This window comes from Pipra filicauda, unplaced genomic scaffold, assembly GCF_003945595.2.
Source record: "Pipra filicauda isolate LSUMZ 115617 unplaced genomic scaffold, ASM394559v2 scaffold23_size5868930_pilon, whole genome shotgun sequence".
Taxonomy (NCBI): domain Eukaryota; kingdom Metazoa; phylum Chordata; class Aves; order Passeriformes; family Pipridae; genus Pipra; species Pipra filicauda.
This window is the reverse complement of record NW_024104354.1, coordinates 3,105,315-3,131,911: the sequence shown is the minus strand read 5'-3', so window position 1 is coordinate 3,131,911 and position 26,597 is coordinate 3,105,315.

Sequence of the window (26,597 nt, the reverse complement as noted above, 5' to 3'; positions counted from 1 at the left end):
GTATGCTCACAGGTATTGCAATGTCAAAATCAGAAGCCAGGGCTATGAAAGAAACAAACACTCTAAAGTGCTATCATTTTGATGTTGCTCTCAAAAAAATTGCAGACCAAAATAGCTTCTTATAGGTATGCTCATTTTGTGCTCTATTACACTTTCCCTTTCACTCTGATTTGTTTTAATAATTATGCTTTGTTTTGACATTTTGAATCATTTCCATGACATTCAGCATATTATCTGATCTGCGTTACAAGCTGTCACTGAAAATGTGCTGTGCAGTAAAGTTAGATCTGAGGTAACAAGCAAGTGAGCTTTTTTTTTTTACCTATAAACTTCAGTTTCATGAAAACCTCATTTCTCACTGCATAAAGCTCTTGACAACAGATTGCTGCAGTGAATGTATGGCAAATTTCCCCAGAGCCTGTAATGATTACATAAAAATGTGTTAGTCAGACCCAGCTTTTACTTTCCACTAAATATCCAAGATCACCACTGGTTTTTCCTAGCAGTTTTCAATTTGGAAATGTAAAGTGCAGAAGTGTTTGCCTATCCTTTGGTATGTAAGGAACACTTAGATGCCTTCCTTGGGTTTTAGCATTAGTAGTGTACACACTTTTTCTCTTGAGACTCAAGGCTAGATCAAAAGCTTGTTCAAATGAATGGAAAGACTCACTTCTTCCAGAGGACTTTAGATTAGACTGTGGGATAGCACTTGGATAGCTGTGAGGCAGCTATCAGTCTTCGATCATGAATCTGTCAATTAAGGTTTTTCTTTCATACTTGGCCATCAGGTGCCTTTTCTCTAAATAGCATACATAATTGCTACAAGATAGTGTATTCACTTTTATTGTTCTTTTTGCATTTCTTGGAGGGATCTACTGTCCATACTGCATTGTGTGGATGTTGTACAGATAGAAATCCTGCAAGCCACCAGTACATGGGCTTTGTTTCACGCCCCTCACCACTTTTATCTCAGGTACTTTCTTGAAAGATCAGTTTAAATTTGCAACAGTGAGGCTTAATACAAAAAGAGTATGAATGGATAGGAGTTTTCACAGCTGTAAATGCTGCATTTGCAGTTTGTCAATTTGATTATTATCTCTTTTTCATAACTCTCATTGGTTCTGTTAACAGTATCCCTCTCTGGAAGTTTTGCATCTTGTTTGCAATATCCTTTTTCAGTTAAAAAAAAAATTAACCAAAGGTTTCTTTGAATCATTTCAGGAAGTTTATTCATTTGCCTTTATTGTCTAGCAAACAAACTGGTTTTCATTTTCTATATATTTCCTCTCAATTTTCCTATCTCTGTTCTAAGGTGAGCCTTTCCCAGTATGTCTATCTTTCCTTCAGACTAAGACATTTGACTATCCAATTTTTTTATCACATTTGTCATTCTCCTGTCAACCTGTCAACTTGTCATCCTTCAATCTACCTGTCACTTAAAAAAAGCAGACACTCAGTTTCGGGCAGCTCATAATGAAAGACCTGATTAAAAAGTACTATTACATCAGACAGGAAACTCTTTTACTGAGGTTTTCAAGATTAAAGCAAAAGAAAAACCTGCTGCAAGGCCAAATAAAATCCAAAGAAGCTGTTTGATATTCAGTGGACTTTGTAGGCATGTAAGGGACCATGTTGATGCATGTCTGTCTCAGATAAAGAGAAGACATTCTTAGGTAATTTCCTGAAATGCAGACCACCAGCCTTTTGTCAGGATTTTACTAATTTTCCAAATAAAATAATCAGATACATTTTTGCAAAATATCATGATCCTTTAGTATTAAAATATGAACAAAACCAACAGATCTAGAATGTCTATAATGCTAATTTTCAGGTTATTTCTATGAAATACCTACAGATCTAATTCTAATAAGGATTATTAAAAGAAAAGAAATTATAACTTGCAATGAAATTCCCTTTTGTAGAGATGTCTTCCAAAATACAACCTTTGCCCTCATTTCTCAACTTGCAAGAGATTTAAGATGCTAGAAAAAGAGTCAGCATGCCCTGTTTCGTTGCAGTGCTGCAAACAAGATGTTTAGACTAAAAAACTCAAAGTACCGTTTGGGTACTTTTGGGCTGCTAGAGCTCAACAGTTGGCAGCAGCTGGCATGAGGGAGCTGGAAAGTTGCAGAGAGGACAGTCCTCCCTCCTCCTTTCCCCCATTTCTGCTGTGAGCAGCATGTGGCGGAAGAACAGATTCAGGGGCTGCTGCTACCGAGGTTTTGACTGCCATAGCAGTGAACACATACCCCTAGATCCAGTTAAAGTTGATGCTGAGCCAGTTGTACCTTAGGCTTTTGTGTGCAGGTTTCTGCAATGAGGTGACTGTCATTTATAGCTCCTGATGAGATTTTTCTTTCTTTTCAACATCCAGATCCCTGCATCTGATTCATTTTGATTTGTTCTTCGTTGGATAAGGTGACTTCTTAGTAGAAGTATTTGCAGCCCAAATTGTCCTCCTACTGAAGGCACACAATCTCACAGTGATTTGATGAAAAAAGCTTACTTTAACAAAAGTCTATTGACTGAGTCTTTTATTTAATGACAGTTAAATTACAAATCCAAAGAATAAGTGGGGTAGGGTCACAAAAAGACAGGGAAAAAATGTGAGAGAGCCTTATGAAAAGGCTGTGGAGTATAACTGCACTGCCCTGCAGAGCTAACTCATGAAACACAAGTAGCATATTTATCCAAGCTATGGCATAATTCTGGTCTTTCCTAAATGGCAAAAAAGTTTGCCTTTTGTTCATCAGGCATTCTCCAGAAATAAATAACAGACAGGTATCTCATAAGCAATGTCTACTTGAAATGGGGCAGACGAGTGGTAAAGGAGACCACATCCATCACTCATAGGACAGCTGGAAGTCGAGATGGTTCCTATGTTCTTTTAGTCCCAATTGTCCTCAGTTTCCCTCTCCTCCATGTTGGTTGCTGCCACTCATGACCTTTGACTCCAAGTGTAAGAATATGTGCAAAAATAATATGGAACACCTATCATAAAAAGACTTTTTTGAAAAACAGCAAAGCCAGCTTGGCCTGATACTTGGTTAAATGTGGTACATGAATGTCACAACTGTGAAATTAATTGGTGCATAAAAAGAAAAAAATAAATTAGTAATTATGCATAAAATATATACTCAAAAGATTATCGTGGAAACTGAGCTTATTTTAAGAACCAAATTTGCTTGTGATCTTCCTGAGTTATTATTAGTTCTAGCCACAGAGAGAAAATGTGGTTCATAAGTGGTTTAATTGGGTACATATGAGTAGTTACAGTCAATAGCTGCAAACCTAAGTCACTTTTCTTAGTAAGTCAAAGTAATTAGGGCAATTAAGTATGAAATTTATTTAGGAAAATGAAATCCAAGATGGCTGTTCCTAGCAGATATTGAAGGAGAGGTTGTAAATGAGAAGGAAAAATATCATGTTAGATTAATTCCTAATTGTAATGCAGTATGTTAATTTTTTATTTTTATTTAATTTCTTTTATCTGAGAAAGGATACTTCTGGGAAGAATGACAGCGGTAACGTTTTCTGTAATCAAGAGAAATGTGATGATTCTAAATAATGTATCAATCATTCAGAAGAAATCACAAAATCTGGTCCTATTCTTTCATACGATCTACGTTATATCCTCCAGATTATGTCAAGGCTGGACAAAAAGTGTGCACTGGAAAATTTTCAGTAAGGAAGCTTGGTATTCAATTAGTACAACATATGACACGGCTCTTCCTGGTGCAAGGTACTGACTCATCACAATTTTTCTTCTTTTTTTCCCTTGGATAAAGAGCTTTAATTTTAGTTCAATAACCTCTTTCATTATTGGTGAGATCAGAATTTTTCCTCAGTGCATCTGGTTGCCCCACACAAAGAGAACAAACATGATTATGAGAGCAAGCTTGCAAGTAAAAAGTATTTGTACGAGCACTGGAGGACAAAGTAAAAATAAATTGAGAATTCCTCTTCTAACACATTGTTGGGATTAGATTACATTGATTAGATTTTGAGAAGTCCAGATATATGTGGTAGCCGTGTCAGCCTCTGGGGTTCTTACAGAACCCTTCATTCTAGAATGTAAAATTTATTAAATAATAGGAAATCTAAACAGCATTTGTTTATTTGTCTTTAGCAATATTATGCAACTTCAGCAATATTCATAGTGGCTGATGGAGAAGTATCAATTATCCTTGGTCAATGGGAATAATTTTTACTGCTAGTGAAACACCCCCTGGTTAATCATTGTTCAGCCTCCCACCTTCCAGGGTTTCCCTGAGCCTTTTGTAGTTTGTCTCTTTGCTCACCAGTAATACAGTCTCTCTGAGAAGGCCTGTAACTTTCTTGATCACATATCCATTGACAGGGCTGCAATCTGTTGAATGAAAAGGTGTGTATTTTTTTGGTTTTGAATCTGCTTCTGGTTTTGAATCTTCTCCATGGCACTCATAATTTAACCTCTGTCATGTCATCCTCAAATTTGTACTCCTTTTCTTCCCAAACAATTTAAACATTGCTCATGTGGAAAATGTTTAGTGCCTGTGGCCTTTCTCCAAAACTTGTCTCATTCTTCTGCCTCTTTTCAGAGAAGAGGTGACCAGAGCTAACAACTTTACCCGTGAAGGGAGAGAACCATTGATTTCTGCAATGACAGAATGACGTTTTCTTTTTTGTTCTCTATTTCTTTCCCAGTATTTCCTAATACTTGAGTAACTTTTCAGGTTGCTATTAAGCACCAACCCAATGTTGTCATTGATCAGTTGATCCTAATTACCAAGGTTTTCAGTTCAGAGTCCTTTTCATCCCCCATGAAGTTATGCCAAGGTCTACAAGGCTATTCTGTTTCTTTCCATTCTGTTAGATGCTGCCCGAGGCCTATTGCATTGGAGCAAGAGAGATGGGGATTTTGCAATCATGTGAATATGAGTGGAAGTTTTTGCATGGAATGGACAGTTCTGCAAGAACCTTTCATCTTCATGTGAACACAGAGACACAAATGATGAGTTTTCCTTACCGTTCTTTGTAATTATTTTCTTTTTTTTTTATCGGCTTTAAATACACAACTTTTATTCTCATTCTACTTTTATCTGCAATTTAAGAAAATGCCAAAAGAGCTAAGGAAATAATTTGTCTTGTATTACTCAGCCATCAGGACATGAGGACCTAACCTCCTTACAAAAATGCCGATTTTCCCTCGAAGATACACAAGTTACATTCTCATGAATACATCCTGGAGCAGAATTAGCTGAAAGCATCTATATTGCCAGCTGTAGAAAGTGAAGGTACCGCTATACTTGGCAACTAATTTTAGTTTTATCCTGCAAGCTTCTTTAAGGCATTCCTATGTCTTCTCTCTAAAGAAATTTCGTAGTATTTAATGCAAGTAAAAAGTCTATTCCTCATTTGTAATCATTAATAAATATATTGAAACTGATTCAGAGGTGGTATTTCTACTTCATAGGTTCTGTAAATTTCCCTTGTAGCACTTCAAGTGAACAGTTCCCTTTCAGAAAGATGCAAGGATCATTTTTATTCCCTAAAGAATTAAGGCAAGAATAAAACCCTTCAACTTAAAACATCTATTTTATACTAAAGTAATGTCCTGTCATGCTTCTCATAACAGGAACAGTAGAATCATCACTAATCTATGTGGATGGTGTTTTCTAAACAGAATGCAATAGCAGTATTTGCAAATTATGCAATACTAAGGATCTTTAGCTCTAATCTTCACTTTTCAAGTAAGCTAGTTGATAAACTAGTTAATCTTAAACCAAAGGAAGATACACAATATTTCCAAGATCAGCTGTGGCTACTTCAGAATGTGGACCTTCAGCTGAAACATGAAGTAGACTCTGTACTCTACTTGTTTTTGTTTCTGTGATGAGTTCTCCCATTCAAAACAAGTATTACCTGCTGTATCTCTTCATGCCAACAAATTACAGCTATTGGTAAAAAAAAAAAATCAAGCTCTAAGGAGCTTTAGACATCAACAGAAATGCCCTGAAATTGAATTCCTCCTTTCCGATGAAACTCAATGCATTGTTTTGGGTAAACTGGGTTATTTAGTACCAAAGCTCTCACTTCACCTAATCCTTTTAGCCTGTTTGAAGCCTTGTGAGGAGATGAACTGCCAGATTACCAGTTTTGATATTTTCACTGCCAATGGAGTCCTACAGCTTCATTGTATCAAATATAAAGAGCATGATCTTTCAGATTACTCAAAATTTAGCAATGATTCATGCAAAGGAACAGTACATCGAAGTTAGACTTTAAAAGGGAAAAATAGGAGAAATTCGGATAAGAAGGAAAATGTGCAACAATTTTCCTCTTTCATTATATCCCTTGCTATCAAAATTGTCTGCCTACATGGAAAAACAAGTTTTGAAATTATCAAAATTTATAGCTTAGACCAATTTCTACAAGTTATATAATTAAAAATTTAAAGCAAAATCTCACTGATGTTATTAAAACTTTTGGATTTAGTCTTTTCGGAAACAAACAACTGATTATCTCAGTTATCTAATTATCTTTGCAAGATAAAAGAAACAAACGAAATTTCTCAACAAGGCTTATTAATTTTCAGTGGTGAGATGCTGACATACTACTACAAGTAGCTAAACAACAGCATGTAGATTTTCACAGCATCTGAGAAAACAGAAGAAACCATTGTGTCATCTACTCTGGCCACCTCAGCATCAAATCTCATTACATTTCACTCTGTCATCATTTTTGCAAACACTCATAATCAGTGTTTGTCTTATCCTCTACCCAAGAGGCACTGAAATGCCATTACAACTTCAGCTTCAGACACGTGGCTCTTATTAAGCTTCTCAGCACTAAATAATATAAACCTCTGGCACCCACGATTCTCTCATGAGAGTAGACACTACTTTACTTGAATTAGGGGAGTTCTGTGTATTTTACATTTCAGTTCTTTTTCTCAAGGTAGCCTTGCATGCCATTGCAGGATCTTGTGGCATGTTTGCAAGCTGTGCATTGGCAAGTTGTCCTTAAATCTCCTGTCCTATAGCTCATAAAAAGCCAAAAGCTAAAAATACATACTGCAGAAAAGGATTAGCAAACCAGTTTATCCTGATTCTTTTCCTGTGCATTATATAACTTTGCCATCTCAGCCAGCAGAAGCTGGGGGACTGATGCATGTGGGTGCATCAGTCCTGCATCCATAGAGTCAATGGAGCCACTGGTGAAGCTCAGTGAAAGAAATCCCACAGTGTTTTACACAGAAACTTGTAAGCCACACAAAGTCATGTTTTCCCATTGCAGCCAACTTGTTATAAAACAGAATGGCAACTTTTCTTTGCAGTGAGGCTCCCTATCCGCCCGTGTCACAGACAATGTCACCTTCTAGCAAGATACCTGTCTCCAACAATAAGACTCAGAAAAAAAACAACTTTCAAGTACATTTCAGAATTAATATAAGGCAGACATGTCTCCTACATGAGTTTTCAGAGTGATATGTTGATTAGCTCAGCATGGTTTTCTTTTAAGTGAGAAGCCTGATGTTTCCCTCATTTCCAGAATTTGCATTAAATAGATGTGTCCAACAGGAGATTAAAAAAGAGAGAAACAGTCACCTTAAGACATTTTCAAATTATGAAATGCAGATCCATTTGAAGGAAGGAATGGACAAGGAATAGCAACTTTACAGATAAATTTCTTTATGTGTTTTATTTTTGAAACAGTATAGAAGGAAATATTATCATCTGTAATTTATATCATTTCACTATGAAATATTTCTGAGTGCATAATAAGTGTCTGCCATGCCTAAATATCCTCAGGGTGTCACTCCACAGTCCTCCCACACATATCATTTTAATTCAAGGCAAAATTCCTATCAGCTCCATTAGGAAAGTAGCTTGAAAAAGAGTACAGGACTTAATCACTGGTCTATGTTGTGGAAACCCAAATAGTCCCTTTCATATTCCTGGACACTGAAAGTAGTCCATAAGGACAATTCCCACTATTTGCACCAAGCCCATTACAAAAGTGAAAAAAATAAATGCTAGACATTATTTTATGCCATGGTTTTTGATTTTTTTCTTTAGACACAACGAATTTTGGTACAAGACTCAAGATTTGAAGTCCTTCCTCTCTTTTGCAAAAGGGCCTCATATTTTGATGGGATATAGGATTTTTATTTTTGGTCTCCTCTCAACGCATACTGCAGGGATAGGCCTACACACAAATTATTGCATAGAAAATGCACTCTTTAAGCAGCACTGGAGATTGTAAAGGAAAGAGGATGGTGGAAAATAGGAGATGGGGAAATGTAAAAATGAGGCTGTTTTTTTCTAAAGTGGAGTTGAAAGAAAGTCAATACAATGACCTTGAGATTTTTTTTTCCTTGTTTCTTCATCTTCAAAGACTGGGGAGATCATAGAATCATAGAATCATTAAAGTTGGAAGAGACTGTTGAGATGATCAAGTTCAACCATCAATCCAGCACCACCCAATGTTCACCATTAAACCATGTCCTCAGGTGCCATATCCACATGTTTTTTGAAACCTTTTAAGATGATGTCTCCACCACTTCCATGGGTAGTCTGTTCCAAAACCTTACAACCCCTTCTGTGAAAAAAAAAGAATTCCTAATATCTAATCTAAACCTCCCCTGGCACAACTTGAAGCCACTTTCTCTCAGTCTGTCACCTCTTACTTGGGAGAAAAGACCAACCCCCACCTGGCTACAACCTTCCTTCAGGTAGCTGTAGAGAGCAATAAGGTCCCCTTGAACCTCCTTTTCTCCTGGCCAAACAACCCTAGCTCCCTCAATCACGCCTCGTAAGACTTGTGCTCCAGACCCTTCACTAGCTTTATTGTCCTTCTCTCGACTCGCTCCAGCACCTCAGTGTCTCTCTGGTAGTCAGGGGCCCAAAACTGAACACAGAAATCAAGGTGCAGCCTCACCACTGCTGAGTACAGTGGGACGATCCCTGCCCTGGTCCTGCTGGCCACACTATTTCTGTCACAAGCCAGGATACCTTTGGCCTTCTTGGCCACTTGGGTACACTGCTGGCTCATGTCCAGCTGGCTGTCAATCAGCACCCCCCGGTCCTTTCCTGACAAGCAGCTTTTCAGTCCCTCCTTCCAAAGCCTGTAGCACTGCACTGGGTTGTTTTGACCCAAGTGTCGATTTGGCCTTGTTGAATCCCACACAATTGGCCTCGGCCCATGGATCCAGCCTGTCCAGATTCCTCTGCAGAACCTTCCTACACTCCAGCAGATCAACACTCTCGCCCAAACTGGTGTCATCTGTGAACTGACTGAGGGTGCCCTCAATCCCCTTGTCCAGGTTGTCCATGCAGATATTAAACTGGACTGGCTCCAATACTGAGGCCTGGGGAACCCCACCTGTGACTGGCCACCAGCTGAATGTAACTAATTCACCACCATTCTCTGGGCTCAGCCATCCACTCAGTTTTTTACCCAGCAAATAGCGCACCAGTCCACACCATAAGCAGCCAGTTTCTCTGGGAGAATGCTGCTGGAAATGGTTGCAAAGGCTTTACTAAAGTCTAGCTTGATAGATGGAGCTCATTTGCCTTTTATCTGAAGACCAAAAATGTGCAGTTATGTATGGCAGGGAAACTTCTAACATTCAGATAAAAGAAGAAAAAGGAGAATACAGGCTTCAAATCCATTTGCTTAGTTTTGCATAATTTTACATTATTTGGATTTAATAATTTAATCTGTTTGGCCAGAAAATAAGCAGAAGGTCAGCACTCCTTGCACCTGCTGGTTTGGTTTTTGTTCCTACCCAACACAGACAGCTGAAGACTAAAAGCCAAAGAGCTTAATCATTGTTTTTGGCAATGCCCAGAAATAAAGGTTCACATGTCAGCTGTAATGATTCAGCGATATGATACACACATACACACAGATAAGTGTGTCTTATGCTAATAATCACACTCTAACAAGGGATTTAGCATAATGAAAGGTACAAATAAATAGTTGGATTTAAATAGTCTGGAATATAACATACAAATCATGCAGTGTGAACATTATCTATGTTTAGAGGGAAAACCCTTCCATAAATGGGAAGAAAATACTAAAGTATCCAGTTATCTAAAAACACATGTTCCTACAAGCATTTTAGTCTTAATGCTGAAATCTACAGTGCCCTGTATCTTCAGTGACAAATACACTAGTTACATTATGAGCTACAAAAAGTGGCAAAGAATAAAAATTTAAACAGGTTTAGTCTCTTCCTAAAGCGTATAACTGTCAACTGGAATTTCAAGGTTTTAACAAAAAAAAATATTGAAAACCACGGTACTGGAAATGGCAGATACCTAAGGAGTAAAGTAGTAACTACAGAATAGTGTAATTCCCTTTCCTGAAATCCTTCGTGTGTGGTATCCCATTTAACACAGCTTGCGATTACAGGAGATACAAACAAATACAGGTTTCAGTTCTCTCTAGAAAGGTTGTTTCTCTTACCAGCTAGACGCATAAAATTATTTAGAACAACCCAACAAAACGAAAAAACCACAAACAAACCCACCAAGAAGCACGAACACAAAGTTTGATATCAGCTACTCACCCTGCAGTGAGTGGAAGTGACCACAGTGGTCAGGACTCTTGTCTTTTCTCTGTTTTGCAAAAAAAATGGGTATGTTCTTGGCTAAAACATTGATTCGAGGCCCTGTCAGAGTCTACACTGTTTCAGCTAAAGGTTTGCCTACAGGCTACTCTCAAAGGGATATTGTCAAAGGATACTAAGGGAAGCAGTCTATGATTAGAGAGATGACAAGAAAAGTCTGCCTACATAGTAATGTATCCACCACTTCTAGCCCCTTGCTAGCCCCTGTTCAGAGGCTTCTAGAGCTGGAACATGCATCATGGTTATTAACAGCCTTTGACAAACTTCCTTCCATCAATTTGACTAATCACTTTTCTGAGTCCATTTAACCTCTTGATGTCCAAATCTTCCTGTGCCAATGAAGTAGTTCAACAATTGACTAACAACATATGAAAGTATTTTCTTCTCTTTCTTTTAAATTTGCTTCCAAACTATTTCATTTAGCGTCTCTCTTTGTGCTATGACCACATTCTTCATATTAATCTCATTTTAATAAATCTCTGCTCTATTCCCTCTCAGAGAGAATCTGTCTTAGATGAAGAGGTTAAATCTTGGGATCCACAGAAGAAATTCCTTACCTCTAATCACCATTATATTCTTTTCTATGCTTTTTCTCCATCTCCTCAGAAATGCAGGCAACTAGAATTGTATACAACACTGAAGATCTGAAAAATACTTGAGATTTCTATACTGGCGTTGAGGTATTTTCTCTTTCTGCCTCTCTTCCTAAAAATCAATCGGACACTGTTTGTCCTTTTGGCTACTGCTAAGTGATGATCTGACGCTTTCAGAAGCTTCTAGAATGATGACAAGATCTCTTTCCTGACTGGTAATAGATAATGAGGTCTGTCATCACAAATGCATCATTTCCCCCTCCATCTGTATCACTTTATGTTTCAGTTAGCTTTTTTCTTTTTAATCCATTCATTCAATATTGAGTGACTTTTCTGAGGCAGTTTCAATTAATTCTAGCTTGGATTACTCTGATTTTTCCATAGTAAAAAGTATCATCATGTTTCTATTTGCTCCCTCTTCAAGAACATTTGGAACACAGGTTGCAGCATATTTCCACAGTGAACTCTTGAAGTTATTATATTTCTATGCCATTGCAAAAATCTAACCTTTCTATTATTATGCTTTGTTCTAGCTTTGCTAGTATGGAAGTCAGACTCAGTGATCTCTGCTTTGAAATAGTGGCTAGTTAAAAGTTTTGTCATACTTTCCACCCTCCATTCCTTTCATATTGAAGCTTCTGGTACCTTGGAACCAGTGACAATGTGATATAGCTTTAGGTATGGGCAGGATCAGGATGTTAAGCTCTTAATTTTTCATTTGTTAATTAGATGTTCTGTACAGAACGATGTGAGCTATAATTAACGTTTGCAAGTTCACAGCAATTACCTATAGCATTTGCTGAGAGTTGATTTTAGCATTAACCTTTACATGGTTGTCAATTAGCTTGAAAAAATGTATCTTATCTTAATGTGTTTCCTATAGTAATTCTGTCTGGAGACCACTCCATCATTTCTGGTGGCCATTATAAAAATGGGCTGCTCCTGTTCCCACTGCTGTTTCAAACAACTGCAATTAAGCAAGGGTGAACATCCTTAGTTTCTGATGATGATACGGTGGTGCTGAAACTTGTTGAGGCTAATGATGGATCTAGGTTACAGCAGAGTGAATGTAATCTTGCAGTCTTTTAATTCTTTTAGTTTTTAGGAGGCAGTTTCCATCACCATTAACAAAAAGGAGGAAGGGAGTTTGTACAGCAAGCATCTTTTTCTGGTGGTCTACTTGCTATTTTAGTATGATCACACAGTGACGTGAACCCTTCCAACATGTAAAACTGTCTGCTTTGAAGTTCACAGAAAGGCAGTTCACACATTTGATTTCCCATGTAAATGAGATGTAAATCGAGTGTAAACAAGAAGCAAGTCACTGGAGAAAGTCACAGACCAATATGCCAGATGAAATTTCATGCTCAGTGAACATCAAATGTTAGAAAGTTTTATAATTTTTTTTCTTAAAGATACTGCCAAACAACTATTACTTTGAATGGCTGGCTGCTTTAAAGAGGAATGTGTCATTTTAATGAGAGCCCTCCTGCTGTTTCACTGGTTTTGACTATTAAAGACAGTTTGTGTTATTAATGAGTTGCTTGGCAAAGTGATTGCCTCAGCTTTTGTTTATGACCAAGTAAACCTACTACTGCATCAGTGTCGTATAGGAATACCTTTCAGCAATTTTGGTTTTGCTGAACGAATAATCCTAATGGACATTTTTGCCTGGCTTTGTTTTTAAAGTGTGATTTTTACAATATGTTGGTTACTTTTCATAGTGTCAACAGTACACAGTCAACCTCTGAAAAGCCTTTTTTTTAAAGGTCATTTCTTTCTTAGCTGATGTTTGCTGCTGACAGAGATACAGCTCATTGTTGTAAAACTTAAAAACTGAGGTTCTGATAATATTTAGGAGCCAGATATTGACACACCAGGAATGCACCCAGGAGTCATGACTTCATATCCACATTTCAGTGATATGGTTGTCTTTCTGACATGACATTTGTAATCAGTATTATCAGTTATAGTGGGCTATGTAAAAGCCACAGATGAATAAATTAACGAAGTGATTAACTACACTACATCTCACCAAACCTGAGGAGCTCTTGCAAGAATGTCTTTAACTCAGTTATTACTTCCTAGAAGAATAACATGGGTCTGATCTGACTGTTTTTATTTAGCGTCAAACACTCATTATGGTAGAAACTATAAGTTGCTGTGGACAAGGTCCAGGTGAGGTACAAACCCAATGATAACAGCTGTGCCTGCAGAGATTCATTTGGGCTTCTACTCTGAGAGTTTCAATTACTTTTGGATCATTCCTATTTTGAGCTTAAGCAGTTCTGTGCAGATACAGCTTTTCCTGGCCATGCATTTATCTGTCAGGGTGGAAAGCTTTCAAGCTCAGGATGGCAAAAAAACAGATTTCTCTGGTTTAACTTCCCATCCAGCTTCTCAGCCTCTCCTTAACTCTTTCCACCCATCACCACAGCATCTGTCCCTGCCCTTCCTTGAGTCTGTCAACTCTACAGTCTTATCTCTGGCTCTTCCAATTTCCAAATAGTTATCCAGGACATTCTAACCACAAAAATCTGCTTCCTAGCACTGACTGGGTCACTGCCAGCAACGCTTGATATACATTACATGAACACCATTCTCCTAGACTGATTATATTAACCCAGCAAGATACTCAGATGCTGGTAATAACTTCCGGTTATCCAGGTTTAAATCACTGATGAAGAATATTTTTTTTCTGTAATATACTCGCAGGCCAGCCTATTTCATTACCCTCACTAACATATTGTGATAGCATCCATTTACAGTTCCATTGCATCACCTACAGCCTGAGAGTTTGGCTCTTGTATCAGAAGACAGAAGCAGTTTTGTTCATCTTGGGAGGCCACATCTGTAGTAAATGTCCCAAGGATTTTCACTTGCTAGCCTTCAGTTCACATCGGGAGGGCAGGAAGTGGACTCTGCCCAAAACAAAGTTACCTGAGAGGTGTGGTCCTTCCACAGGGCAGTCCCAAGCCTGAGCTCATACCCTCTGAAAGGTACATGGACTGCACATCAAGTTCTCAGCACCAGTTCCTCTGCTCTATAAAAGTAATCCTATTTGATAATACTATTTAATAGTATAGACACAGCTTTAATTCTAGAAATACAGGGAAATTAAATAACAACACTGCTTTTCAGATGTCTATTTCCTTTTTTATCCCTAGAGTCTCTTCACTCTGAAAACCTCTCCCTGTTGAAAAGGCTAAGAATAATTATTATAATTTGGTTTTCTTTAATAGGAGCTTTAATGGGATTCTATTGTCGTTTAACCCCCAGTCACTAACTAAGCACCACACTCACTCACTTCCTATCAGTTGAATGAGCGAGAGAACTGGAAAAGTGAAAAAACTTGTGCGTTGAGATAAAGACAGTTTAATAGGTAAAGCAGAAGCTGTGCACAAAAGCAAAACAAAATACAGAATTCATTCACCACTGCCCTTGTACAGGCAGGTGTTCAGCCATCCCCAGGAAAGCAGGTCTCCATCATGCGTAACAGTGATTTGGGAAGACAAATGCCATTACTCTGAATTTCCCCCCTTCCTTCCCCCAGCTCTGTGTGCTGAGCATGACATCATACAGTATGGAATATTCTTGTGGTCAGCTGGGGTCAGCTGTCCTGACCCTGTACCCTTCCAACTTCTTGTGCACCCCCAGCCTGCTCACTGGAAGGGTGAGGTGAGAAGCAGAAAAGGCCCTGGCTCTGCATAAGCAGTGCTCAGTAAGAGCTCCGAACTACAGCCCCATACCACCTATTATGAAAAAAATGGACTCTACTTCAGCCAAAACTAGCATGCACTCAAAGACACATACAAGGAACATCTGACAGAAGAAAAAATATCAAACAGAAAAAACAGCTCAGAATTCATAGAATCATAGAATTGTGGAATGAGTTGGGTTGGAAGTGACCTTAAAGATCATCCAGTTCTAACTCCCTCACCATGGGCAGGGACATCTTTCACTATATCAGGTTGCTCAAAGCCCCATCCAACCTGGCCTTGAACACTTTCAGGAATGGGGCACCCACAACTTCTCTGGGCAACATTTTCCTGTGTCTCACCACCCCCAGAGTAAGGAATTTATTTCTAATATCTAATCTAAACCTATCCTCTTTTAGTTTAAAGCCATTCCCTCCTTGTCCCATCCCTGCATGCCCCTGTAAAAAGTTCTGAATAAATAATCCCAGCAAGAAAATCTTTATGCAGAGGGAAAGAGAAAAACAAATTTTCAGTTCACATCTGAAAGAAAAGCTACACCAGGAAGATGGAATGTAACCACAAATGAAATCAGTTCCTAGAGCACTTGACCTTTACTGGGTATTATCCACCAAGATGAGAAAGAACCTGTCCAGTTCTTTTGTTTTCTCTACTTGTAGTGGTTGTAAGTCATAGTCAAATCATACACACACATATACACACACTCTGGAGTAAGTTTATTCCTTACATGGCTTTGCTGTGTCTCTTCTAATGAAACATTACATTGAATATTATTCAATGTAATGAATAATATTTACATTGGGGGGTTCCCCAGAGAGAATCATGCAAATCTCCTGGTCCAAGAGAAATTCTCTGGCAATGCCTGAACTAAGGCACTGGATACTAAGGCTTTACAAATTCTTCAACTTCCAGCAAAAGCCCCCCTACGTAAGTATAGCTGATTCTTATGTAACAAATGTACAAGGAGTACAGAACACCTCCCAGCAGAGCCAACAGCAAGGGAATGGACTTGCTGTTCATGCCCAAGTACAGAAGGAACATCCCAGCAGGAATGCTCTATGCTAAAAACGTACTAACAACTACAACAAGCAAAACGGCTTCGGGATTTCTTCTCGCTTGGTGTCTTCCTTTCTGAGGGCCACTGTGCTCGGTTATCACCTGGCACTTGGCCATGTTTTACAGCATCGCTTCCGAGAACAGTTGTGTTATTTCTTAGTGCCACCAAGTGGCAAAATTGAATAGTACCACTTATGATAGTCACTTCTGACCAAACGAAAACCAGAATAGGCATCTCCAGTGCCAGCGGGAGAGCAAAAAAGCCCTCCAACAGGCTAAGGCACTAAGATCTTGCAAATTAAAATAATAATAAGTGTTATCTGTTTGAAATGTTAAATGATCCAAGTAGGGGACAAGTTCACAACAGAGCAAGAATTTAAATGTATGTAAATCCGTAAGGCTCTATTCAGTGTAACATCAAATGCACACTAGAAACACAAAGGAGAAAGAGGGCTTAAGAACATATTTTATTTTATGACCATCTACCTGCAATATCTTGCTCAACAGGTGTGACTTGCTGAGCTGGAACCATCATCATGGCTAGGCTTCGCGAATGAAGATTTGGGAAGGCTCTATCCACATTTGTTACAGGCACGTTGGTGACTTATGAGGCCAATACGAGACAGACATATCCGATTGCAAAAGGCACAGCAGAAAGACTCTTTAGATGGTATATTCTGCAGAACACGATTCTTTCTGCGTTGCCTTTTGTCCTCGAGAGTGATCCTGCGTGTGTTCTCAAAGGAGACAGCTGCGTTATAGATGGTGTGTCTCCAGGCCTCCCAATTTGAGGCCAGAGTAGACCATCCTTCCTGAAAGTCAGTGTGGTTTCAGAGCTGGAACCAATGACAACAGTAATTAACTCAGAGAATCAATGGGTGGAAGGTGAAATTTCCAATAGGCTGATGCTACTTTCCAGTATAATTTAATGGGAGCAGAAATATTCATTTCTTCCCAGTACAATGTAATCATGAAATGTTGCAAGTCTTAAATCATATTAAACCATGGCTGCAGTTTCATAAAGCATTCAGTTCTTTTTGTAAGCCTATGAACTTTACCAGATCCAAGGAGGTCACCATGGTTGATACTGAAAAGCAACAGTATGATGGAACCAAGTGAAACAAGTATTTTCCAAACTTTTTCAGATGTCTTTTGAATTTACCTGTAAATAAAGGGAAAGCATATAGATCCCAATGCTACATCAAATATTTTCTGGGTTGATTTTCCTTACGGTTTCCTTTAGATCTATGGAGAAATAAACATAGATACATTTCTAGAATATTAATTTATATTTCGAATATTCTCCAGATAGAACTACATTGAGTATAAAAATAGCTGTTTTCATTATTTTTTAACAATAAAATTGCTAGTGTGTTAGTGCAAATGCACTGCATCCATCAAGCTGACTGAAAATGTTGTTAGTATCAGAGAAGGAATCTCCTAATATGAATATTGTAGTGAAGTTTTTCTCCATTGGAAGTGCCTAAGCAACCTTTGGGAACAGGAGGGCTTCCATACCATCTATTTTGAGAAAGAGCAATGCAGCTAGGTGATCTGTAGCTGCAGTAAGAACTGGGAATGTGGATGCAAACGGGTAGCCTGTTCTTAGTGGAAGAACGCTATTGCTCATTTCAGAAGAATCTGGGTAACAGAGTTTTCTCTCAAAGCTATTATCTATATAAAAGCATTGGAAAATGGCACACTCAGTCCACTTGTTTATTCAGAGAGCCTGGGGGCAGCTCACTTGTTATAAAGAGTGGTATAAAATGAGAGCTAAAAATAGGTTAACTATTTTCCTGTTTACAAACATAACAATAAAAAGTATCACCATATAAACCAGCACTTAAGTACCATGTAAGGAGGGGTCACTGTGCTGAGAGCAGCTTGAGGATTTGCCTGTAGCTCCTGATGCTAGTCAGTATTTCACGCTCCGAGTGGGATGCCTCTGGCTAATGGGTCACCCTGTCCACTTCAAAGGTCAGCAGCAAGTACTTCTTCTGGCTCCCCTTGCCTCTCTAAGCTATTTTTCTTCTCCCATTCCTGAAACACTATGAGAATTTGTTCCCAGTGGATACCACTGTTGCATTGCCTAGCTAGGGCACTATAGAAGCATCAGCAAAAATAGATTCTTGTGCCAGATACAGCCTGTAAACAGTTGATCGTATTGGAGACCGGTGAGCAGCTGAGACCTCTCAAAACTGAAGGTCTGCATCAATGCCACCATTTTTATAAGGCTAGGCTTGAACAGTGTTTAGATATCCACTATTAAAAGAGTAAACTATATGGTTATTATGATAACATGCTAAAGACATGTTTGGGAGGAAAAAAAGAGTTTGAGTTTAATTTAAATAAGGACATATTAGCATTAGAAATAGTTCGTTATCTTCTCTAGGAATTTCATTTAGAGTTACAAGACTAGTCCTGTGTTTATATACTCAGTCTAACACTAGATATTTTGTCAGTAAGTTGATGGTAGAAACAAGCTTCCCCAGCTGTGCAGCCATAGCAGTGAGATGTAACAGATGGAGAATGTATCTGCTTTTGCCTGTTACTTCAGTGGTGACATAAGAAACCAACCAACTCCTCTGTCTAAAGCACAGAGGAGTCGAAATAAGATGAAAAGAAACTATGAAAGCCTCAAAAACCTACAAGGAACTCATCTAGTTATTATTTTATTCATTCTAGATTAAAAGACACACTGCAGTTAAATAGCAGCCTTACGCATTTCCCAAACAGGTATCTACCTACTCTCTTCTTCATGCATCCATACGCCTTCATAAATGGTGCAAGCTTATCCTGAGGAAAATTTTTGACTGAAGTGCAAGCTTTCCAGCTAAATCTCTGTTAACCTGACAGCTTCTTCCAATTAGTCCTTCCTATTTAAGCACATGCCCTGTCTGCTACTGCAGACACATTCAATTAAGATGAATAAAAAAGTGCAGTAGACAAGCTTGACATTAATATAAATAAATGAGTGTCTTTTCTTCATGCACAAAGAGATCACAGTTCAGCCTTCAATCGAGCTTTCAGCTCAAGGGGATTTAAATACAGGCAAACTTGCATTGCTACAATCTGTTTGCAATACGCAGAAGAAAAGTGACATTAACAAAAAAAGCAAAAGTGTCTTCAAATATCATGTACTTTTACCTGGATCTCTGGATAATAAAATTAAGAGTGATTTCAGTGTCTTCTAATGACAACGATTTTTTTTATACTGACAACACTGTAAAAAGTGACAGCCAATTTGATAACAAGGATGGATTGCATTCTTGCTTAGAGAAACACAAATCTATAGTTAGTTTCACCTTCTGCAAGATTAGAGAGGTGTAGCCTGTTATCCTTCCTGCCTGGAAAGCACTATGCACCATATTCTGTGTAAAACAATAAAAACAGTTTCATACATAAAATTCTATTAGGATACATTCTTCTCAGCCATCTACCATAGCCATCTGCTATTTATTTCTCTCTGTGCCAGTCTCTAACTCTGTTCTGCAGTAACAACTAGCTTCTCTCTCAGGTGGTCCAAGAGTCGATATACTCAAGCTGAACCTGCAGCAATATGTCCTTAAATAGTATTTAAGCAACTACCACCTCCATTTCTGATCTGGAAATGGACTTCTCTCACCAGCAACTTTTCTAGTCTTTTGTTTGATGAAATGATGGGATAAAAAATTTGAATTTTCTCTCACAAACTTCAGCTGTGATGACTAAAATATGAGAAACTATTAGAGTAGATTACCTCTGTAAATATTACAGTGATCTGTCTTTTTAAAAGCATGGATTGCCTCAGCTAAAGTAGTACTTCCCAGTGTGAAGCATTTGCTTCATGTCAAAACCCTTGGTTGAATAGCACAGAGTTCAGCTGAGAGGTCAATCCCTTCAGCAATAGTAATTATAATGATTTTCAAGAAGGCTAATCATGGTCCCTGTTAATTAGGATCTAGTCAGTGAAACATGCTCATAGGTGTTCCTTATGGATAAGACACATAACATGAAATACTCTAATGACTGTAACAAAAATCTACTAGTCTGTTAGAAGGGTGGTTTTTCAGACCTCAGCTGAGAAAACTATTTTTATCTGAACATTCAGAATATTGAAAGCTGGCCGCATACTTCCATGCTTCACCATATGTGAACAAGACAGGAAAATATTTTCTTTACACAAGCAAGAAAGAACCTCCAACTTTCTTTCCATATTACTGTATCATAAACTGATGTACCAAAACCTGGAAAAAATTGAAGGCACATGTAAGAAGCATTACGGGACCTGTAAATACAGAAGCCAAAGTCAGTTAAAGTGTCAAAAAAATTCATTTTAATAGTTTCAGAGCACATTGTGTGTGTTCTGATTTAAATCAAGCATTGGCCCACTTTTCATAAACACATCAGTTATGCTTTTTGCCATATGCTTACTTAGCTAATTAGATCAAAATCTACTTCTGCATGTATAAGAAAATGGACTGTGGACTGTTGAATGCCACAATAACACAAAAAGCAAGTATTAAATCCTCTTCTGTTTACCCACACAAACAACAGAAAACATATTGGAAATGGCAAAGCCAGAATAAAATTTAATAGGAGCAAGAAAAAGTCCAGAAAACCGAGGACACAGAAAGGTTCACAAGCTATCCAAGACTTGAAATACACTAATGAGGAGTTTGGAAGAATTTCCATCACTCTAAAAAGGCAAAAAAATATATGAGAAACAACTGCTTGGGTGTTGGGGAGCAGAAACGGAAGAACTGCATTCATGGCTGCAATTCGTGTTTTGAGTCATTTGCCCTGATCTCGGCAAAAATGGGAATTCAGCCGAGGACGTTTGTTCGATCTCATTGCTAAGCATGCGGATAATCTGATTATCACCACGGTTGTGTCTTAAAAGGTCTCAAGCACATGCTGAGTGTTGATAGTGTCTGCCTGAAACCCTGCTCCCTGCATGAACAGCAGTGGACCCTGCAACAACCAAGCCAGAAGATGGATAGCTAGAGCAAAGAACACTTCCCTGCTTTATCAAACTTTCATTTTCTGGTGCCTTTCTTCTCGATGAGATGTCTCTGGATTTCAGAGATAAACCTGACCATTTTGAAAGCTGCCTGAAAAACACAAAGTTTCATACCACCACCACCAACCACCACCTCTTGACATCTCAGTATCTAGTAATCTGGTATTGTTCAGAAGTTTAGTACAGATCAGCTATATTTGGACTTCTTAAAAGTAGAGGTCATGTTGAAACCAAGATATTTTGCTAGATTGTCATCACAACATTTTTGCTTTGTTGGCTTGATAAACATAGACAGAAGTGCACTAAGGGAAGTGTGATTTAAAAATAGAATTAATACATTAACACTTTGAATATTTTTCTTGGGAGAAAACTGTTGAGCATCAATTGGTTTGTGCAAAGTTTGCTTTAAAACTTAAGGTTTATTCAAAACTGACACACTGTGCATATAATTTACTTCTTGACGGTAAAGCCACTGCCTTGGATGATTTCAGCTAACCCATTTCATGGCTGCGACATGCACAGTCTGATATCACAGCTCAACTGATATTGAGGAGGCAATTTTAACTCAGACATTTATGACCCTGGAAAGCATTTGCCTCCCACGCTGGCTTAGACACACTGACATCTGGAAAGATGGACTGAAGCACAGTCTGCGGTGCCCAGTCTGAGTAGTGCTGCAGGTCACTTGGGAGCAGAAGGCTACAAATCACTGCAGATCTAATTCAAAGCATAATGCAAATCTGTGTAAAGGAAAATAAGGAGGTTGTCTTCTTGGGAAGCTGCATGATTTCTAGCTGAATTACAGCCTGCACATTTTAACTACCACAAATATCTCCTTGAGGATTTGAGCTTAGGAGGGTTTGGGCTGGGGACATTTACAACCTGGAGTTGTTTTCACGAGTGGATCAGAGCTGAAATGGAGGACACATGGCAGATTGCCTCACCCCTCATGCAGGATTTTAACTAGGGAAACAATTGGAGGAATTAAACTTTTTTGGGGGGTTCTGCCTGCTTGAGCTACCTTCCCAGTGTGGCCACCATGTTCATCTGCATATGGACCCGGAACCTGAAGTTGCGCCGTGAGCATTTTAAGAAGTTTTAAAAAAAGCTTGGAAAATACAAGCTCTCTTGTTTGTGTTTTTCTTTGGCTGAGCTGCTGTCCAGGCACCTGCATGCACGGAGGTGGCTTAAATTACATTTTTCCTCAGGTCATTTAAATAATCTAGAAACTCTGAGCAGAGGGAGTGAATATTAAGTATTTTAAAGATCTTTCAAGGGTTGCTGAGAAAGAATTAAAGGATACTGCTTGCAATCAGAGTGGAGGTGGTGCCTTCCTTTCTCAAAACTTGGAGGAGATAGTGCTTGAGAACAAATGTCCCAGTAACAAAATATTTAAAATAACTGCAATCTTTGCTGAAAATATATTTCCTCTTTCCCATAAGTACAAAAAGAAAGAGCGTGTTTCTTGGTCTTGTGTATTAAAATGTTTTTCTGTACTTCTTCATCTATACCATTCACATATAAGACATTCCATGCTGTAGAGGTTTCTATAGCAACCGAATAATATCTTCAACAATAGTAGCTGTTCCTTTCCCAGGCAGACTTATCAGCTGGTCATAGTTTAGCCTTTGAAATTCCTGTCTTCATGGAGCTGCACATCTAGAATGAGCAACTATTTTCCACTTAGCTTACATGAGTGAATAGTGATGCCTTAACTCCAATTAACTAATGGAGAAATGAATACAGGAATTTTAGCAGCAGAGAACACATTACTGTGTTTGAGTGCTTCAGAAGCTTTGAAGCATGTATCCACATTTCCCTTTCCTATCCTCAGGAATTAATTACCTTCATGTCACAAGAGGCATGGAGAAGGCAGAAGCATGTAGAGAGAGTGTTTCCAAAATCATACAAAAGTTCTGTGCAGAGCAGACTGTGAGATGAAGGTTTACAACTGCCAGGCTTTTGCCCTGTCTGGCATACCATCTTGTGAAACACCAATGAGATGAAAAAAATGATTCTTTCTGTTCAGTTTAATTTCCCATCCAAACTATGCTAAAGCTAAAATGAACTTTGTTTCCTTCTTCATTTGATGGCTTCTTGGCATTTTTTCTGAGTGCAAACTTTTCCTTGCCACCATTGTAAAGAATGAGTGTAATCCCATCTCCACCTGTGCTTTCACTTTGTACTTCCTCAGACTCACTTATTCACCCAGCACACTGCAGGAAGGACAGTGCTGACCGTGCTAAGTGTGCTCAGTCTCCATCTTCCAAAGTCTTTTTAAGCAGCTACTTTGGCCTAAGATTTCACTCATCAATAATTTTTTTTTTTATCTTTTATCTCAAACTGTTATTTTGTCACATAGCATCTTTTGAGTATATAGAGCATTTCACATTGTATTTCTTAATTTCAGTGTATATCTATGTTACTGGAACAGTACAAAAGCATAAAGGATAGAGATATAATTCTTGTTTTGGGGTATGAATGCAAAAAGACAGAAATCTCACAAGTAAAAAAATAAAAGTGCCCATTCTTTGCCCTTCATCAACTTATTCTGAATTCAAGCTATTATTCAAACTAAGACTTTTAATCACAGAAGAGAGCAATCTTTCTGTTGAATCAGGCCTTAGGAGGCAAGAGGCACAACTTCTGCTTGTTGTATGATGTTTTTTCAGGGCCTGGAAGGCTGAGTATGGACAAACTCCACAATCAGGCATGCAGCAAGCAGAGCTAGTCCAGCAGGAGGGAGATCTTCCTCCCTCCAGAAAGCTGTGGCACTATGGTTCTCTGGTATTCTAAAGAGGGCACACCTCTGCTAGGACCTATCCAGCTTGGCTCAGATAATTTAAATCAACATTTTGTTCCATTTCTAACTGCCTTCTCTGTTTTAAAGTACCCTTTCCAGAGCTGCTGAAGTAACACTCAGTGGAGGTGGTTTCAGAGCAACCCATTCTGTAGCACGCAACATATTTGCTCTCTGACCTGTCCAGGTTAAAGCTTCCCAGCCTCAGTCCGGCAGCTGAGTTGCAGTGCACCTTCACTTTCTGGAAAACCACAGCAATATCAACCACAGACCCAGGAGAGACATGATGAATCTGAAAGCATATTGATTTTATTTTATGGGCTATCACACCAGATACTTTCAAGTTAACGTTTTCACCACAAATATTCATTCTAATTTAACTCAGTTGCTTGTCAGTAAGTCAACAGATGATCAGTCTGCAGGACAAGGCACCAAAGTGGCAAGTAAATAAGACAGGTTCTGCTGCTGCCGTGGTACCTCTGTTCAGTCATGCTGCATGTGTCACCAGGGAGCAAGGATTACTTTAATTACCTACTGCTTTAATGCTGAATAGTTATTATGGATAATTGTGGCTCATGTTCATTTATTTTGGCAGCATGACAATGGGATCACTTTTAGTCCTTGGTGGTGGCTTCGGGAGGCTGATGGAGACAGATGCAAGAATGGAAAGAAGGTACTTCCACAAATTTCAGTTTCAGAAGGGCTATTGTCATTCAACAGAGAGTATGCAATGGCTTTCAAACTGCTGTTAAGATGGAAAAATGGTCTGGGTCCCCCCACTTAGTTCTATCAGAATTTCTACACTGATAATGAGCTGTCCGAAGATGTTAATTATCTTCCATTTCAGCTGCTTATAATTGATGCAGCTGGCATGAAAAGCTTATTCCTTTGAGTTCTGCTTTTCCAAACACCACTGTACACTTTCAAAAATCTCTGATGGGTTAACATAGAAAGCATATGCTGTCCTAGCCCAGGCACATGGGAATACCATGGAGAGGTATAACTAGACACGTTTAGTGATTAAAGTGTTTTTAAAACTTCTGAGTTTGATACTCCTTGTGGATGAGATATTGAGCCTGGATGAGTTTAAAAAGGGGGACTCAATACTGTGGCACTATGTTGCATTGCTTGCCTCCCTTCCCCTTCACCCCAATGTCTCTCTTTAAAGGTCAGGGGAAGGTCTAAATTCAGGCCGTTTTATGTACCTTTCCTTTGGCTGCAAAACTTCCTGCTCCTCTCTGCTCCTTGCTGTCAAAGCTAAACACTAATTGTTCCATTGACTTATTTCTTGGTTTGTTTTGTAGGATTTTTTTGAACTCAGATGATCTCAGCAATCCAATTCACAGTTCAGTCTCGCAGAAAGCTGAATCAGCTCAAGTGAGGAAACTGTGAATAAATGATTGAGAACAAAAATTTCTTAGCTGTGCTTCTATGACATACAGAGAGTTGTACAATACCCTATAAATTGCAAATTAGTATCTCTTGAGATTACAGAGAATTCAGTGCCTTTTGTGATTGGTACAAGTAGAGCTTTTCCAGACAAAAAAAAAAATCTCAAACAAGATACATTGTTAATAAGGACTTTTCTTATCTTTGGACCTTAAAGAAATAAAGCAAGTCCAAATGTCACCGTCTTTAACTCCTCTGAGTTAATGGTTATTATCAGCTAATTCAAACATACACTGAAACTGCTCGAGACTGGGGTAAAATCAGACACTAGATGCTCTCTCTCTTTTTTTTTTTTTATTCCTGACTGGAAATGGGAATACATGAGTGCACATGCTAATAGCTGTTCCAGGACACTGTTGCCACGATAAGACCAGGATACAGACTGTCAGGTCCTTTTTGCCTGAAGCACCAGAAACACCTTCCCATTCATTCAGGCTGCTTTCAGAGGTCCAGGCCCACTTGTGCTTAGTGTGCTCCTGAAAAGGAGGTGCAGTGCCGGTGTGCAGCTGCTAATCAGATCCACAGACCTAGTCCCTGCCAGCTGGCCCTATTTTAGTGTGGGACCTGCTGTGGTTTACAGCATATTTCAAACTCATCCATATCTCTTGAAGGCCTTCAAAATCTGTCATTTCTGAAGACCTACTATGACAATTACTTCAACTCCACAGTCTCAAAAACAGTTTGCTGGTTGGCTGGTTTCTTTCTTTCTTAAACTGTCACTGTAAGGGTAATGAACATGTTTGTTTTCTGTAGTTTTTTTGGTTTTGCAAAGAAGAAATAAAAAAAAATCAAAAGTATTTCAGAAACGATAACAAAATGCATTTCAGAAAACACATTTACATTTTAAGTCACCACTTTGCAGAGAAAATGTTCCCCTGAGATTTCAAAACCAGAGGCAATGTAAATTTGATAATAACAAACGACACAAGTGCAAGCCACAAGTATGCTTAATGTTTTCTGTGTCGTTTCTGAGACAGCTTTAAAGGTTAGCTATTCTTTGATTTGAATTCCTCAAAATAGCTTCAGGCAGCGATAAATGTAAATTGAACCCTGACTTCCAAGAAAACCAGTTGGAATCAGTAACCTAAAATATTGTTCGCTTCAAGCAAGGGTGGATTAAAAGGAAATGTTGTGCCACATATGCAGTCTTCTTTCTCTGTATCTATTGTCTTCTGAAGATTTTTCAAGATTATATTAACCAGCAGTACATTCCTGGAAAGCATTTATCTTTTAGTCAGCACCGCAATATCTGTGCTACATTCATTTTCCCTTTTTTTTTTTTTTTCAGTCCCAAGTATCCAGATGCTTTTGTATATAGAAATAACTTAATTTCAAGAATGCCTTTTTTATGCTCTGACTGCCA